We start from the raw sequence: 20,018 nt of genomic DNA, 5'->3' as shown, positions 1-20,018 counted from the left end.
CAGAAGATGAATTAGGCAGAAAAAAAGCAAAAAAATATAAAATCACGCCAAAAAAAGGGATCAAATTCAATGATGAAGGTATGCCTATGTCTCTGAAGTCACTGCAATTCTAAACCGAACATTTCTAAAAATGTTAGTGCTCTGTACATGTCCATGATTTACACTGCTTCTTTGCTTCTTTGAATGAAAACCTACTTTTTTTTATTTCAACAAAGGTAAAATGATATTTAAAGAAATAATAAGAAGAATAAGTAATGAGTGACGTGAATGATAATAACGTGAATAATGAGCTTTCTGAGAGGTTTAAGAAGAGCCTTTTGTCCCCCTGTGAGATTTGTCATCTCTCCGGGGTCCTAGAGATCTACTATTTTACCGAGTCATTCTGAGAGAGTTGGAAAGTATAAATATAAAGTATTACTTGTGACTCAAAATCAGAGGTATCTTCATCCTCAACGTGCACATACACTTGAATACAATGGTGGAGCAGGGAGCCAATGACTCCCTGCTCCACCATTCAGTCTGTGCATCTGAGTCTTGCAAGAGGCAAGATGCCGTCACTAGATCACGCCTGCTGTGCGGAGCCTCGGTTCTCACGTCGAACAGAGAGGAGCAGCGCATTTCAAGAATGGGGTGAAGTGCGTAGCTTTTATTGATTTTTTTTTATGTCAGTGCTTATTTGGGAAAACTGTGGGGGCATTATACTGTGTGGAAGTCTCATAATGTATGATGGAACTATGGGGACACCATACACTTTGGGGGGCACCATACTGTGTGGGGAGTTGTGAGGGCATCATACTGTGGAGGCATTAAACTGCATGTGGGGCTAGGCGGACATTATGGTGTAGGGGTCATCATACTGTGTGGGTGGCTGAGGGGGGTCATCATACTGTGTGGGTGGCTGAGGGGGGTCATCATACTGTGTGTGGGGCAGGGGGGACATTATTGAGTGGGGACTGGTTGACTTCTTTCTGAGTGTGGAGCTGTGGGGTACATCATACTACGTGTGGCACTGGGGGATATCACTCTGAGTGGGGGGCTGTCGGGGACTTCATTCTTAGTGGGGGGCTATGGAAACCTTCATACTAAGTGGGAGGCTATAAGGGGCATCAAACGGTGTGGGGGACTGTTAAAGGGTATTATACAGTGTTAGGGGCCGTGGTGGGCATTGTAGTATGTTAGGAGTGATTGTGGGGGCATCATACTATGCTCGAGGCATTGTCGAGGGTACTGTGGGGGAATTCACTGTGGGGTTGGGGTTTAGTGAAAACACTAAATGACTTCAGTAGGGGCTCAGTTACTGTGTTCATGCTGCATTACTTGTCCCGCTCCCTATTTTTTAAAGTTGGGAGTTATACCATTTTGTGATTGCTCCTGTGTACTGTGATCTCGAGGACTCCATTTTTTTTTTCTTTTTGGAGGGGAGGGGGGTTTAGGGGGTGAGGTGTCCAATTAGGACTTTTGCTTGAGGCCCCATGATTTCTACGTATGCCTCTGCCAATATTCTATGGAATTATTCTTTCACAAATGTCCAATTGATATTCTGCGCGTGTATTCCTCTCCATAAACAATTAACGTAGAACCTCAATGATGGGGAAAAGTCCATTTTAAGAAGTACCATGTAATTATCATCATTTCTCAAGCGGATAATGTATCGCCGCTCTGAGGACATGGAAATAAAACGTGATAATATAGGAAGCAGCGCGGGGACTTGTGCCGCCACATTTCAATAAAGCCTCATTTACCGCTGCCCTACGCGCACTTCACCCCGGCGCGCAGCATGAAATATATATATTGGAGGGGATGAAATATTAAATAGGATGCAATACGGATTTTAATGAAATGCTTGTTTTCATTTTCTGTAATTTTCCATATTTTGTCGGCAGTGACATTACACAAACTTAATAAATAGGAAACAAGCGCGGGTATACCATAACGGGACAACTAAGCACAAACTATTGGGCATGAGAGATTTGCAAAAACTTTTGCACGTTTTGCTTTTTACGGGCTCTTTGCTTTCTATGCACATTTCTGGCTGCAAAATGAGTTAGCTGAGAATCTGACAGTGATTATGAATATAGCTGGTCTTCAATAGTAGTAGTCTTCTCTTGTTTTCAACATATGTGGATAATGATGTGGTTCGCTGGAGTCCCAAAGCTTTCAAAATGGCTGTATAACCTTTTCCAGACTGACAGATCTCAATTACTTTGTTTCTCATTTGTTCCAGTATTTTTTTGGATTGCAGCTTGATGTCTGGGAACTTTTGGTCTAATTCACTTTATCAGGTAGGTTCTATTTAAGTGATTTCTTGATTGAGAAGGATAAAGGATAAACCAAATAGGAGAGGATGAGGATGTGGACCCAAACAAACTTCAAGCAACTATCTCCTGAACAACTCTCCAACGCCTATGCCAAACGAACTTCATCTCTAACTCCTAAAAAGGCCGTATGAACTATCACTGGCAATTCCCAAGTGGCAAGCAGGGGTGAGTGGCCAACACAGAACAGTATCGGAGTTCTTGAAACTAAGCGATATTCTGGCCCCTCTCTGTCGCGGTATCCCTGTAACAGTTACCTTATACCGTGCAAAGTAAAAAAAAATGTATGGTTTATAGAAGCCAAAAAAATAGCTGTATTCCAAAGGGGTTAAAATATTACTAATCCGACATAATGAAGAGCAAAAAAGTTGTTATTTGACATGATTAGTAACCGGGGCGAGTCTCGGAGCGACAATCCGGCCCTGGATTAAACCATCAGGTTCTCTCTGTAAATATTTATGAAGTGACCCGATAACCTTCACATCAGAAATTCGCCTCCACGAGAACCCCCCGCCACATTGTTACCAGCGAGAAGGGCCAACTTTGACGCCTGATGGAAGGAGACATTTAAATGTTGATGATTTTACATCCCGCTCATCTTGCTTGGTTTGTTTTGTCTGGAAGACTTTGGCAAACGTGGAATGGCAGTAATTGCTTTTTAAAGTATAGCAGTTGCCAGGAGACGGGGGACTGAGCGGAGAATATGTGATCGCATGAACGCTGTCAGTTCACAGAAGTGTAGGTCACCGGGTGAAGCGAGGACCTTGCCTATTTTGATGCCTGAAATGACGGATGATATTTTCATTCCGAAATTCAACCTAATGAGAAATAACATGCATTTTAATATGCCAAACATCAAGGCCAGCCCGGCTCTACCAGACATTCCTTCTAGTCATTTAAGAAAAAAGAAAACATAAGGCAAGATTTGATCGTAGGCCTCATTTTGTTTTTATGTTGCCCGTAGCAACCAATCACAACGCAGCTTTCATTTTGTAAACAGCTGGGATAAAATGAAAGCTGCATTCTGATTGCTTGCTGTGCGTAACAAAGGCAATAAACAGTTGTGAGAAATCTGTCAACTAGGCCTCACTGCATTACTAATATGCTTCAAGGGCATATGTCTCCCTCAAATTCACAGTTTGCATACTGAAAGTCCACCAACATTGTGGAAAAAGTCGTGGGTCACATATTTATGAAATATATGTGGGTCATAGTTACAGTTATTAAAATAAGCATAGGTTTTTAGTATACAGTTTGATCAAAATGTGTAGGGCCAGTTCATGGCAACCTTTTGCTTTTTAAGTGCTGCACTCAGTAGCGTATCTACTGGGGGGCAGAGGGAGCGGTCACCCAGGGCCCCGCGCTCTGAGGGGGCCCACCTGGAGCTACGCTACTGTAACTGTATCAGCACGCTGCCTTAAACTACAGGGTCTGCCTATGGGGGTGCTGCCTTGTACTACAGGGTCTGCCTATGGGGGTACTGCCTTATACTACAAAATCTGCCTATGGGTGCTGCCTTATACTACAGAGTCTGCCTATGGGGTGCTGCCTTATACTACAGAATCTGCCTATGGGTGCTGCCTTATACTACTGAGTCTGCCTATGGGTGCAGCCTTATACCACAGAGTCTGCCTATGGGTGCTGCCTTGTGCTATAGATTCTGCCTATGGGTGCTGCCTTGTGCTATAGAGTCTACCTATGGGGGTGCATTATACAATATAGAGTTTGCCTATGGGGGCTGCCTTGTGCTATAGAGTCTTCTTATGGGGGTGCATTATGCAATATAGAGTAGGCCTATGGGGCTATGGGGAGTGCATTATACTATATGGAGGCTTATGGGGAATGCATTATACTATATGGAGGCTTATGGGGAGTGCATTATATTACATTTAGGACTATCTGGTGCATTATACTATATGGAGGCTATCTAGGGGGGCACCATACAGTGTGGAGATTACAGTGAGGGGGCCATCGTACAGTGTGGGGATTACAGTGAAGGGGCCATCATACAGTGTTGAAGCCATCAAACAGTTTGGAGGCTACTAAGGGGTCAGTATACTGTGTGGGTTGTACTATACATTGAGGGGGCATTGTACTGTGTATAAGAGAGCATCATTCTGTGTATAGGGAGCTGTACAGGGGGAGACTCGGGACATTATTAAATGTAAAGTGGGTACTTATTGTTATAGTGGAACTCAGGTTACTGTAACTATCACAGGGGCACACAGGGCATTATCACTTTCTAGGGGGCAAAATATGGGCACTGTTTTCTGGGGCACTTGCGCCTGGCATTACTATATAATAGAGGGTTGCTTTAGAATTTAAAAGGCACAGAGAACCACACAGCAGGAGCAGTAATAGGGACACATACAGCAGTAGCGGCTCAGTATTGAGGTATCAGCAGGATGAGGAGTTTGTGCAGGTTGGGAATAGATGGTGAAGGCTGGAATATGAGAAGTGAAATGTGTCTTTGTTGTATTCTTTGCAGACGAGTTGTGGCTGGAAGAAGTTGTCATGTCGGTCTGGGCCAGATGGAAAAGATGGGAAAATGGGAAAAATGAACGATTCCATCAGAAAGAATGTCAGAGTAGGGTAAGTCACCATCTATATCTGTGCTGTAATGACTTATGTGTTCTGTAGGACTGGTATCTACCACTGACCATATGGCGGTAATATCCATGTTGGTCTTTATATAGAGATTATCTTCATTAACAGCGCGGTCATCTGCTGAGGTTCTCCTCCACTATTAAGGTGCGTCACCCAGTTGTAATCAAAGTTATCTGGTTAGGGGCCCACTCAGAAGCTTCGACCCCCTGAACCAAAACCCTAGCTACGCCTCTGGCTGTACTGCATGGTTACTGCCACCACCAAAATGTAAATGACCCAGAAGCTCAATAGCGCCCCTGCTGGTGGGTGAAGCCCCCTTTGCTAAAGGGCGCATCTCTCCACAAACATATCACCTTTAGGCCACGCTATCCATTGGTGAGTAGGAATGTGCATAAGGGCACATCAACACAGGTCTGACCCACTGTGGACTTTCTGCAGATTTTACTCTTTGGCTATGTGCAAACTGAGGTTTTTTAGAAGTTTTAGGAGCAAAAACTGTTTGGACACTGAGAGGAAACCTCTCCAAATCCTCCTCCAAGTCTCAAAATTCTTCAAAAACTTTGAGTTTCCACTCAATTTATGCTCCTAAAGCTCAACAAAAAAAACTGTGTGCACATGGCCTACGCATTGAAAAGGCCATAATGGGTCATCTCAACACATGAAAATGCAGCCAATTTCAGTTTGACACAAGAGATGAGTGAATCAATCAGATTAGTTCCGAATGTCACAAATCTTTCGGATTCTGACAAAGGCAAATCCATAATTCGCTTCGCACAAATCCAGCATAATTAATCAGAGCATAATAAATGTCTCCTCACGGCTCTCGTGGCACTTTCGATTTGGGTCAAATTTTATTCAGACCGATTCTGCCAACAGATTCAAGTAAAATTGCCCAAACGAATTTCGATCCTTCGCCACACCCCCTTAGAAAAGACCATAAAATTAGCAGTAAATAGAAAGTTCCATATCTTTAAAACCGCGTGGTGGATTACTGAAAAATAAAAAACTGATTACTTAGCGGAGTAGCGTAAATATTATAGGACTGATAACTGGCCACTTTTGACCTGCTGACATATCTCCTTTAAAGCATACTGCAAAAGCAATGTAAGCCAAAGGGGGTGATAGGTATTAAAATGAGCTTTGTGACATCAGTATCATTACATGCCAGTGCCTGCAGTGTCTCTGTTTCAGTCGCTGGGTGGCATCGCGCTCTCATTGTGGGCAACAGTTTTAGTTCTGTGACCTCAGGGACTTGTAGTTCCATCCAGTTTGGGAGGTATAGAGTTAGCTTCTGTTCGTGTTTGCTCCATACTATGAGGTTTGGGTGCTCCTGCAAGCTATTTAATCTCCTGGAATCCTGCTTCCCACTTCCAATTACAATCTGACTTGCTTTTGTGAACTTGTGTGCCTTGCTTTACTCTCAGTCAACATTCCTGATTTTGACCTTGGTTCGTCTTTTGACTATTCTCTTTCTTTATGATTGTATCCCTACACCGACCTCCTGGTTCTGACCCGGCTATCAGAGAGGGAGAGTAGGTCATGTCTACTAGGTCCTCAGAATGGTGAAGATCCAAATATATCTGCACTAGTCAAAATACATCTCTTTCCAATGCATACTTGAAGGCAACCTAAGACTTTTCTAAGAGAAGACATTAACTTTTCTGCAATAGCCAAGTCGAATTGCCGGTGCACCGCCAAAGAGGCAAATTCCTATAGACTCATGTCTTCACATGTCAGAATGTCAGAGCTGCAGTAGTAAACAAATTGATGATACGACCATAGAGAATAAGGACGATTTGATTAACGTTCCAACAAACTAAGACTTGGGAATAAACCGACGTAACATATCTCGGAGGAGCCTGAATAGGAGACTCTTTATAAATCTAAATGAAGAAATTCGATCCCCTGGGCAGTCGTCGGGAACAGGTTGTGTTTCTAATTAAAATTACTAGTTTAATTTTAACGAGAAGGTAAAAAATAAAGTTTTTCGTTCCCGAGTCCTACTAGAAGAGTTTAGCTGATTTTCGGCAGCAATGAATAGTTAATTTGCATCAGATGGAGGAGTGCAACAGATGCTCATATAACATTATACAGGCAGAAGACGTTTGACAAATTCTCTACAAGGTGCCAACAAAAGCGTTAGGCTCTTGTCAGAAGACAACTTGATATTTTACAACCTGCACAGGAGCGTGATAACACCAGCTACATGCAAATAAAGAAATGAGGACAGGGGGGAAAAAAACAACTTTTTTAACCCTTTAATGAACACATATAGGTCAATTTTATGGCAGTGAAGTTGTAGTCAAATACTGTACATAAAACAGTCCCAACTGGAAATGTGAATGCAGGTGGTCTGCCAACTGGGACCCCCACCAATCTCCTTCTTAAAATGGATAGGTGGACACTTATGGGCACTACCACTCTATTTATTTTCTATGGGACAGCAGAGAATGCCATATAAAGCGCTTCATCTACTGTATGCAGTGTAGTGCCGGCATTCCTGCACGATTTCTCCCTCCCCCAGTATGGATGCCAACGTACTCACCGCGCGCGGCCCCTGTCCCGCACTCCCTCCTCTTTCTCCTGCTGCTGCCCAAGATCTGCATACAGCTCTCAGATCCCCGGGCACTGTGCTTAGATCGCGTGCTCCCACACTGAACGCGCGTCGGGGTGAGCACCACACTCTCAAGTATGAACAATGTCTCCAATCTTGCATACTTATGCGTTATCTATTAGGATCAGTGATGGGCTATGCAATATCATATAGGGCATGTGCAATATACTATGAATACCTCTGAGTATTTACTATAGGCCTAAGGCTTTTTGCTATCACTTATGTTACGTCATGATTTCCACTATCCAGGCCATATATACTTGAACAATTATTACTATTTCTATACACTTTTTGTGCCAAACACATGTATATTACACCTTTGTTATGCCATTGATCTTTATAGTACAGGCCATACATACTTGATTAATTATCACATTTTCTATGTGCCCCTTGTGCCAAATACACGTCAACTATACTCAGTTGAGGCACGCCTTACACTATAGGTATCCTCTGACCAGATATAAGGATTGGGGTTATCATTGACATCCCTAATACTGTTTCCAATTCATTCTTTTTCCTGATATTTGTCCTGCAGCAATATCTATTTTTATTAAAACCATTAGTTTTTTTTTTAAATGTCCTTTTAATCATATGTATGTGCTCTTTCTTCTTTGCCACCACGTACCCTCTTGTATAAACAATAAAGGTAATTTATTATTAACTATCTATGTTCAGACTACTCAATCGGGCTGTTTATATTGGTTTGAGTGCTCTCCGCTTGGTCTGTCCAATCTATCCAGCAGATCTACATCTATCACTGTGGGTGATTCTATTTAAGGATTTTGTACACAGATTTAGATGTATGGCTTCTGCTCGCTCCTTGCATCATTTGTTTAATCGTTCCTGCTTGTGCCTTCTGGCGTACCTGCCGTGCCAGCCTGTTTACCAGTCGTACCTGCCTCCGCCTACCAGGCCAGTCTGTTTACCAGAAGTGGTCTGGACTCTGCAGTTTTGGGACTGCAGACCGGTGGTGACTTTTCTGCCCTCTGCTGCTCAGCACTCGGCCCCCCGCTCTGTAATTTTACGGGGTCTCCACTTCATGGCTGAGTTGCTGCGGTTCCTTCCGCTTCTCAATTATATCACTCATAGGTGATGGAAGAAGATTTAGGAGAAAGAAACATCATGGACGGACATGTTATACCGGTGGCTTCTATTACAGGACCGCGCTGGTATTAGTGAGCTCTGCACCACCGGCCATTATGTCACACGTTACCAAAAATAGACGGCATGGCGGGGGGCCGGATGTTATACACCAGGGATCGAGGGGCTGGATAATATTTACCGTAGCCAAGGAACTAGATGTTATACACCATTAGAGGGGTCTGATGTTATACACCGAAGACAAGGGGCTGGATGTCTACACCATAAGAGGGGCTGGATTTTATACACTGGGAGCGAGAAGCTGGATGTTATACAGGTGCTTCTCACAATATTAGAATATCATCAAAAAGTTATTTTATTTCAGTTCTTCAATACAAAAAGTGAAACTCATATATTCTATAGAGTCATTACAAACACAGTGATCTATTTCACGTGTTTCTTTCTGTTAATGTTGATGATTATGGCTTACAGCCAATGAAAACCCAAAAGTCATTATCTCAGTAAATTAGAATACTTTATAACACCAGCTTGAAAAATTATTTTAAAATCCGAAATGTTGGCCTACTGAAATGTCTGTTCAGTAAATGCACTCAATACTTGGTCGCGGCTCCTTTTGCATCAATTACTGCATCAATGCGGCGTGGCATGGAGGCGATCAGCCTGTGGCACTGCTGAGGGGTTATGGAAGCCCAGGTTGCTTTGATAGCAGCCTTCAGCTCGTCTGCATTGTTGGGTCTGGTGTCTCTCATCTTCCTCCTGACAATATCCTATAGATTCTCTATGGGGTTAAGGTTAGGCGAGCTTGTTGGCCAATCAAGCCCAGTGATACTGTTGTGTGTAAACCAGTTATTGGTACTTTTGGCAGTGTGGACAGGTGCCAAGTCCTGCTGGAGAATGACATTTTCATCTTTAAAAAGTTTGTCAGCAGAGGGAAGTATGAAGTGCTCTAAAATTTCCTGGTAGACGGCTGCGCTGACTTTGGTCTTGATAAAACCCAGAGGATCTACACCAGCAGATGACATGGCTCCCCAAACCATCACTGATTGTGGAGACTTCACACTAGTCTCCAGCAGCTTGGATTGTGGCCTCTCCACTCTTCCTCCAGACTCTAAGACCTTGATTTCCAAATGAGATGCAAAATTTACTTTCATCTTTAAAAAAAACGTCTTGGACCACTGACAACAGTCCAGTTCTTTTCCTCCTTGGCCCAGGTAAGACGCTTCTGGCGTTGTCTATTGGTCATGAGTGGCCTGACACAAGGAATGTGACACTTGTAGCCCATGTCCTGGATATGTCTGTGTGTGGTGGCTCTTAAAGCAATGACTCCAGCAGCAGTCCGCTCCTTGTCAATCTCCCCCAAATGTTTAAATGGCCTTTTCTTAACAATCCTTTCAAGGCTGCGGTTATCCCAGATGCTTGTGCACGGTTTTCCACCACACTTTTTCTTTCCACTCAACTTTCCATTAATATGCTTGGATACAGCACTCTGTGAGCAGCCGGCTTTTTTAGTAATGACCTTTTGCGGCTTCCCCTCCTTGTGGAGTGTGTCAGTGACTGCCTTCTGGACATCTGTCAAGTCAGCAGTCTTCCCCATGATTGTGGAGCTACTGAAACAGATTAAGGGATCTTTTTAAACGCTTAGGAAGCTTTTTGCAAGTGTTTTTTGTTAAATATTCTAATTTACTGAGATAATGGCTTTTAGGTTTTCATTGGCTGTAAGCCATAATCATCAACATTAACAGAAATAAACACGTAAAATAGATCACTCTGTAATCACTCTCTATAATATACACTCCCTGACAGAAGTTATGTCGCTTATCCATGTTATATAAATAAAAGCTTATAACCTGACATTAAATTCATCCATTGGATGTATAAATTATTCTTTTGAAAGCTGAAACCCTCCGAAATGTGGTTTAGGTTAAGAAAATAAATTGGCATCAATGCAGAAATATTGATCAGTTAATGGACACACAATGGTCAGATTTTGACAAGACAAAAGTTTTGTCGCCCACAGAAAGTAATGAGATATTCAAACAAATAATTAACTTAAAATACAAATATATGTTGCAGAACATTGGTGAATGAAGTTGTGGTGCTATTAGAGTCATATTTAATATTTTGTGTGACTTCCATGAGCTTGAAGGACTGCATCCATGCGGTTCAACAATGATTCATACAATTTATTAATTATCAGGAATAGCAAAGAATGCAGTCTTACATGCCACCCAGAGTTCATCTAGAGTCTTTGGTTTTGTCTTCCAAGCTTCCTCTTTCATCCTACCCCAAACATGGTCAATGATGTTCATGTCTGGTGACGGGGCTGGCCAGTCCTTGAGCACCTAGATCTTTTTTGCCTGGAGGAACTTTGTTGTAGAGATGGATGTATGAGATGGAGCACCATCCTGCTGCAGAATTTGACCCCTTTTGTGATTTGGAATATAAGAGGAAGCTAATACTTCTTGATATTTTAGGCTATTGATATTGCCTTCCACCTTGCAAATGTTTTGCACACCCCCATACTGAATGTAACCCCAGACCATGATCTTTCCACCACCAAATGTAACTGTTTTCTGGGTGTATTTTGGATCCATACGGGCTCCAGTAGGTCTCCTGCAGTATTTGCGGCAGCTGTGGTGTAATTCTACTAAAGATTCATCAGAGAAATCCACCTTCTGCCACTTTTCCAGCGTTCATCTGTTTACCAGGCTGTGGGACTTTGCAAATGCCACACGGTTTTTTATTTGCCTTTTGTTTAGTGCTGGTTTCTGGGCACTGATTCGATCATGAAGGCCATTTCGAGACAGAATCCTACAAACTGTTCTAGTTGACACAGGGACTTGAGGTGACCAGGCCTGCTGGAGCTCTGCTGCAGTGGAAGAGGGGCTTGCTTTGGATTTTCTAACCAACAAACGTTCCTCCTGAGCAGTTGTCTTGCAGGGTCTGCCGGACCTGGGCTTGTCAAACACATCGCCAGTTTATTCAAATCTTTTTTTAATTCTTTGTACTTGACGCTGAGACACATTAAAGGTGCCAGCCACCTCTGCAGTGGATCTGATCTTCAACCTCTTGATAATCCAGGCTTTGGTCGCAGGGTGGATTTTTGGCATGTTGTCAGAGCTCAAGTTGCAGTTCAAGTGAAGGTCTGGGGTGCTGGATTTCTTTTTATACACACATACTAATTAACTGATCATTTACTGAGCACAGGTGAGAATGTAAATTAGGATTGGGTGCATTATATGACCAGGCGACAAAACTTCCGTCTTGTCAAAATCTGACCATTCTGTGTTCATTAACTGATCAATATTTTTGCATTGATGCCAATTTATTTTCTTAACCTAAACCACATTTCCGAGGGTTTCAACTTCCAATAGGTGGCACTAGAGTTCTAGTCCTCTTCCTCTCTGAAGAGACAATTTGCATATTTCCCAGAGGAGCATTGCGGCTTTAAGTCTCCTCACCTCGACATGCTTATCATGTCCCTCTCCACAAGGAGAAACGATACTTCTTGGATTCAGCTTTCAAAAGAATAATTTATTCAACCAATGGATGAATTTAACGTCAGGTTATAAGCTTTTATTTACATAACATGGATAAGCGACATAACTTCTGTCAGAGAGTGTATGAGTTTCACTCTTTGTATTGAAGAACTGAAATAAATTAACTTTTTGATGGTATTCTAATTTTCTGAGAAGCACCTGTACTCTGGGGAGCGAGGGGCCAAATGTTATATGCTGGAGACGCGGGAACAGATGTTATACACTGGGTGCGAGGGGCTGGATAATATACACCAGAGCGATTGGGAATTTGGGACCAGATGTTATTCACTGGGGAAAGCGAGGAGCTGGATATTATACACTGAGGGCGAGGGGCCAGATATTATGCACCGGGAGCAGAGACCTGGATGTTATACACTGGGAACCAGATGTTATACACTGAAGCTATGGCCCGGTATTATACACCGGGGCGGGGAGCTGGATGTTTTACACCAGGGTGAGGTGCTGGATGTTATACATCGGGGGAGTGTGGCCGGATGTTAAAGACCAGAGTGTGAGGGGCTGGGTGTTATACACCGGGGGGCGTGGGGCCTGATGTTATACACCAGGGGGCGTGGGGCTGGATGTTATAGACCGGGGTGGTGGTCCAAACACTATTCACTGGAGTATAGTCGTCGGATACTATACACGGGGGCGAGGGGCCGGATGTTATACACCAAGGGGTGAGGGGCTGGATGTTATAGACCGGGGGTGGTGGTCCAAACACTATTCACTGGAGTCTAGTCGTCGGATCCTATACACAGGGGCGAGGGGCCGGATGTTATACACCAGGGTCTAGGGGACAGATGTAATACAGATACACCCAAGAAACCAAGAAGACTGCCACACCTCTTGGCCTATAAGTGGACTCTGTGTGTTCTTTTATCTGTAAATGCCGAGTGGCTGTGCGCAGGTGTATACACTACAAGTATGCAGTGCGCTCGTGTCCTCCAGAATAACATTTCCTAAATGCTACGTTTTGAGCCTCGTTCTTTCAGTAATGACAAAGACTCAGAATAACAGCAGCGATTGTCTGCAGCTTAATATCCGGAACCGTGCAATGGATGTTTTGATATTTTCTCATCCACCCTGCAGCTATCTGACGATTGCTGCAAAAAAAAATTAAAAAAAATTCTGAAACACAAACTTAAAATAGTCGCTATAGAAACGGAGGAGGGAGACGATAATATTGTATATTAATATTGTCAGTAATATTGTTTATATTGGTGTGCAGAGCGCTGAATAGAAGATGGATTATGTGCCGCGCTCAAAGGATTCCAGACAAATACATTAATTTAGGAGCAGCAAATGACTTCTCATACAGTACACAGCGGCTGATTAACTTAGGTTCCTTGTATCCATGTAAGAAGTATTGTAAGAAGCGGCGCAGTCTTATTTATTGATAGATGTAATCCCGCCGCTGGGTTCTGCGCTCTGCAAAAATTAATATGAAGAATAGTGAAATGAGACTCCAGTTCCGTCATTTAGTAGCTCTCGGTCACATATTGATGCATAAAAAAATACTTTAAAAAGGGATAAACCACCTTTGGGGACCAAAACAAAAAAGAAAAAATGGTCAGCACTCACCATTCCCGATGCTAAAAAAGTCTTTATTAGAACATGGACACGGACAGGGAGAGCATGGTGTCCAGGGATGACAGCTGTTTCGCGCTACATGCGCTTCCACAGATCCCGATGATCCATCGGGATCTGTGGAAGCGCATGTAGCGCGAAACAGCTGTCATCCCTGGACACCATGCTCTCCCTGTCCGTGTCCATGTTCTAATAAAGACTTTTTTAGCATCGGGAATGGTGAGTGCTGACCATTTTTTCTTTTTTGTTTTGGTCATATGCATATCTTTTGGTTGAAGCACCCCATAAGCCCATGCATTGAGTAGTGGGAATAGGAGCTGGTACAGCGCATCGTGGCACGCCGTTAGGTGATCGCGAAAAGCAGCAGTGCGAGTATTTATTCTTTTTGTTGCACCTTTGGGGACATTTCTTTTCTTTAAATGCATGTATTTTGGGCTAACAAGCATTTTTGCTATTGGCTTTCGTTAAATATTTTGCAGCGTTTGGCTTCTACACGATCTTTGTTTACTTGCAAATCATGTCTTGATGCCAAATTTTTCACAAACGGCGCATGTGGTTTATGAATTTTTGAATAACGCCATAAATGATCTTTATTTTTGTTTTTAACCTGTTTTCAAACTTTTTAGCACATAAAGTTGCACCTATCACTAAAATATACATAAAATCACCTTAAGGGGGTGGACTGGGGGACATTTACAATAAAATTTGGAGATGAATCGCCCCAGAAAATATCTGTAAACGCCAAAGCATTTCTGTAATTACAAACATAAAAAAGTGAACTCTTACGGAATTGACTTTGAAAAGGATAAAATTGAAAGTAGAATGAGACATAAATGAGAAAAATGCGAAAAGCACCAAAAACTAGAGAAAAATTGTGCAAATGCAATCACGAATCAGGCCCTAAATATTTGGAAAATGTTTTAAATCCCTGAATCTCCCCAAGTAATTCAATAACCCAAGAGAGGTAATAAGGCTCTTTCTTAGACTTGACTCTTAAGACACAAGGAGTATACCGCGGATGCACATCTCACCCATAGGCAAAAGTTTTGTGGGAACCATCTCTCTCGAATACTGGTAAAAGTGGTACACCGTAAGTGACTACCAAGCATTTCTGGTAGAGAACGAATCAATTTGCAGGATCCAGCAGCCACATCAGAATCTTGTGTCCTCCTGATGGAAGACCTGTCAACCTCCTCTTATTTGCCAGCATCTCCGATACCTCTTTTGATTCAGATATACGGAGATATGGGAAAGTAGCATGAGGTTGTTAGTGCTCCCATCTGGTGGACATGGGTTTCTGATGTGGGGGTGTGGATCCTACAACTCGATTCGTTCTCTAATTTCTGGCTCATTTGTCTTTGGTTGATTAGGGTCAAATGAACATAAATAAAAGCTTTCCAATCCTTGTTTCATCCGGTAGGAAATGGCAGGGGGCGGTTTTATAATCCATTGACATTGTAGAACAATTCACTCCTTGTCGTCGGCCACACTGGCTTGTTATTCCTTTCGTAAGAGGGGGATAAGACTCCCTCTGGTAACATTTAATTTTGGGCAACCAATAGGATTAAATGGGCTGAAATCAAACCTGTCGTCCCATGTCTCCCTGGATGGTCAAGTGATGATATGATAGACATGATATCTTCAGCTCGATCTTAGTCCATGACAACTTGATGAATTTAAGATCTGTAGGAAGATCAATCTTGCACAAGACTAGATGGGTCCACAAGGGTCTGCTCCACCGTTATTTTGATAGTATCTAGCCATCGGGTTGCTTGTCTTCCTCTTCAACTTGTTCATTCTATTCTTCCGACCATGAGGTTTTTCTTCAGTGATTGCTCTCTTCGTATGACGTGTTCAAAGTAACCAAATCATAGCTTAGTGATCCTTGCTTCGATTGACATGTTTGGTTTGACTTGTTCCAAAATTGATTTGTTTGTTCTTCTTGCCATCCATGGTATTGATAACATCTTTCTCCAGAACCACATTTCAAGGCACCACATTTCTTCAGCTGTCTTGTTTCTTTATTGTCCAGGTTTCGCATCCATATGTTACCATAGGAAGGACCAAACTATTTACGAGCCATGTCTTTGTCGCCAGTAAAATGTTCCTCAATTTGTAGACCTTGTCCAGTGACATCATTGTTGATTTGTCCATAGCTATTCTCCTATTGACTCCCAGTGTCGTCATTGCATATTGAGTGACCATTGATCCGAGTAGGTTGATGTCCTTTGCAACATCCAGTTAGTCGCTGTCCATCTCAAACGAGTCCTTGTCGTACCTGGCAGTAGTCAGTATCTTTGTCTTCTTTGTATTGAGTAGCAGTCCCATGTTTGCGCTCCCTGTAAGTTTTGAAATAATCTCCCTTCAATCTTCCAATCCTCCGAACTTTTAAAGGTGGGGTGAAACAATAAGGTAAAATGTGCAAATAATCAACCAGTCCAATCGAAATTAGTGGTCACTTTCCAGTCCCCACACATAGTCTTTAATTTTTCAACACGTCTTTAAGATAGCATCTACAATAGTTAAACACTGACAATTAATGATGGTATCAAGCAATTTCCTCTAACGATGTCAATAAACCAATTGTATACCTTGCAAAAGAAAGAGAAGAACACAGGAGAATAGGAGAAGGCATGGGCGGCTATAAATACCAGCAGAGGCTGCATTGTCCTCTATGAGAGGCAGCTGTCCTTTTATAAGTACTCAGACCATTGTGTGGCACATCAACAATCTCACCGCCAAGAGGAGGAGAAGGAAGGAGTCATCGTCTCATTCAGTCGGTTAACTAACAATAGAAGGTTTTTTCAATTGATAAGAAGTAAAGTGCCGAACGTCCTGAGAAGAAAGCAGGGGGCACTTACTAAATTGGTTTGATTCCATATCTATCTGTGTCTTTCTCAAAGACTCCCAGACAAGAGGTTGGCTGATGTTCGATAAATTTGGATGTCAATAACGTAGCAAGGTGCTGGGCGTCCACACAAAGCCCCAGAGCACCATGTCATGCGTGACATTTTGAGATTTCTATTGTGCATTGATGATGACCATAGAGGCATTGTGCTTGCACATTGTGGTTGGTTACATAGCAGAGAATGGTATTTTTGAGTATTGATTTTAATCATCCTTCTTGTTTACTCCACTTCGAAGAGGACAACCTGAGACCAAACCGATGCTGTGCTCTTTGAAAAACAGGAATAATGACTCAGATAGGAGGCACAATGGAGAAGGATGCGGCTTGAGCAGAGATATGACACAGAAGTTAGTCAAAGAAGGACAGAAGAATGGAAAAAGAAACACTCTAAAGTAGAAAAGCGAGAAAAGGGCAACTCTTTTAAAGGTTTTGATTGTCCTTTTCTACATTCCAAAGTAATTGCTCGTGAAATAAAATCATTTTGTGTTTTGTGTTCACAAAGTCATTTGAAAAGTAAAAGATTTATACTATTTTCGTAGGAAAGTTTTATTACTTTTCTTTTTCACAAAGTGAAAACCAAACCAGAGAAGTAGGAACTAAAGGAGAGAGAAAGCTCCAGACAAGGAATTCATATAAATTAATCTTTATTTGAGCAGCAGTGAGTCAAATTACAAAAATGGTGCTTTATATAGACCTTATGTTCGGAATAAAAGATAAATAGTACCTAGGCGTGCAAAAGTGAAAAAAGGTTTTTTCGTAAAAAGATAACAAAAATTATATATATCACAAGGTGAATCAATTATAAAAGACACAGTATAAGGCAGTGCCTAAGGATAAATAAGGTGCATAAGTGCCACAGCAATAGGAGGAGGGGGAAAGGAATACCTATGCTGGTAAGGCACAGATATCCTAAACCGTGCTCAATCAAAAAACAAAACCAGTGATACTAATATGATCAATCCGAACATACAGGGTAACTTTGAGAATGAGTATCCGTGTGTACACGCGCCCCGACGTGCATTTCAGTATAATTTCCTTTGTCAGGGGTATTAGGGAATAGTGTATAACGCCGAATATATATATATATATAGTAGCTGCACCCGATGATCAAACAAGGCCCGGGTATACTCGGCGCATGCGCCGTCAGGAGGTCCAGGAAGTCCCGGGGCGCCGCATCACGTGACCAGACTCACGACATTGTGGGTCTGGCGTTACCAAGGCCACAGTGACGCGATGCCCCAGAGCCCAGACCACGCAAGCGCATGCATTATACACTATTCCCTAATCCCCCCACGAAGGTCACAAGCTGACTAGACGTGCACAGCCTCACTCAATTCAAATGACTTGAATGAGGCTGTATACTTCTAGTCGGAATGTGGCCGTAAGTATCTAAATCGCATACCTGTGGTCTCATGATCACTCCCTTCCGGGTGTGCTGTGAGGATCCAAAAGCCTGCAGAATAACTGTAGACTTGCAATCCAGGGCTGGACATCACCTTTAAGGACCTTGTCTGAGCAAATTATCTATGTTATTGGAGGGCCCCCACACCGCCGCAGGGCCGAGGGGTACCCGGAGCCGGGCCTCTGGGTCTCAGTCCTGGGGTTGTCACGGTGGCTAGACCCGGTCCGTGGCCCTGTCTGTCAGTGGGGGACGTCCGGTGCAATAAGTGGTGTTGTAACGGTGCAGTTGTGGGGTGTAGGTCGCGGTAAAAAATGAGGACACCAGGTTGCAGTCTCTTTACCTCTTTACTGAAGATCTCTCGGTCCTCAATCCAGAATACGGCTCACCAGGCTGCGCAAGTCCGGCCGGTCCAATGACACTTCCAGAGTTCTCTTCACAGGAGGAAATCTGTGCCTTCCCCCTAGCGCTATGTGTTGTAGTCCTTCCCTGCTGTGCTTACGGAAAGTACCCCACAACTGTTGTGTCTGTTTCTGATGTTCCCTCACAACTCGACTAGATGATGTTCTGCTAATCCTCCGTCCCTCCCTGAGGTTCGGGTAGGAACGGCACCCGTTTGACGGGTAGGCCTGGAGTTCTTCCGGGACCCTAGAGACGCCCCTCTCCCACAATTGCCTCCCAAGACTTCATAGGTGATTTGAGTTAGACAGCTGTTGTGGATTCTGTTTGTGGGCTCCCTCTGGTGGTTACTGCTGGTACTGGGTGACTTTGGTGGGTTGCGGCCTTTGGTTTCCACCTGTCCATCAGAGGCTGGGTGTTTCCTATTTTACCTGGCCTTTCTGTCATTTCCTTGCCGGCTATCAATGTATTCAGATGTGCTCTGTTTTGTTCCTGCCTACCTGCTCCCAGATCTTTCAGGATAAGCTAAGTGCTGATTTTCAGTTGTTTGGTTTTTTGTCCAGCTTGCTTATTATGTCTCTATGCTAGCTGGTAGCTCTAGTGGACTGAGGTTCTCCCCATGTGCCATGAGTTGGTACATGGGTTCTTGTAATCTCAGGATGGTTTTTTTGATTAGGGTTTTTTGCTGACCGCTCAGACCCCTTTTGTATCGTTCTGCTTTCTAGTTTACAGCGGGCCTCAATTTGCTAAACCTATATATATCATCTCTATGTGTGTGCCTTCCTCTCATTTCACCGTCAATACATGTGGGGGGCAACTATACCTTTTGGAGTTCGTTCCTCTGGAGGCAAGTGAGGTCTTTATTTTCTCTGCAGTACTAGTTAGCTCTTAGGCTGGTGCGTGGCGTCTAGAACCAACGTAGGCACGCTCCCTGGCTATCTCTAGTTGCGTTTGTCAGGCGTAGGGCAGCGGTCAGCCCAGGTTCCATCACCCTAGAGCTCGTCCGTTATATATTTGTACCTTGCTTGTCCTGTGCTATCCCTAGCCATTGGGATTCATGACAGTATAGCCGGCCCACAAAGTGTTAATTGTTTGGGCTGAAGCAGGAGAAAAAGAAGTGTTTAAGGGAAATTTTTTTTTTTTTTTTTTTTCCCCCTTCAGAGTTTTGCTGCCTAGCCCTTAATTGCTGTCTAGCTGCTTCTTACCTCCTCTTAACCCTTGAATGGCTCTGATCTTAGCTGTTTAACATGGATGTCCAGAGTTTGGCTTCCAGCCTGAGTAATCTCGCGGCAAAAGTTCAAAACATACAGGATTTTGTTGTTCACACTCCCATGTCTGAACCTAGAATTCCTATTCCAGAGTTCTTCTCTGGAGATAGATCTACCTTCCTGAATTTCAGGAACAATTGTAAATTGTTTCTTTCTTTAAAATCTCGCTCCTCTGGAGACCCTGCTCAACAGGTCAGGATTGTAATATCTTTCCTGCGGGGCGACCCTCAGAATTGGGCATTTGCATTGGCACCAGGGGATCCTGCATTGCTCAGTGT

Source organism: Ranitomeya variabilis, chromosome 6 (genome assembly GCF_051348905.1).
Source record: "Ranitomeya variabilis isolate aRanVar5 chromosome 6, aRanVar5.hap1, whole genome shotgun sequence".
Taxonomy (NCBI): Eukaryota; Metazoa; Chordata; class Amphibia; order Anura; family Dendrobatidae; genus Ranitomeya; species Ranitomeya variabilis.
Note: the sequence above shows the minus strand (reverse complement) of the source record.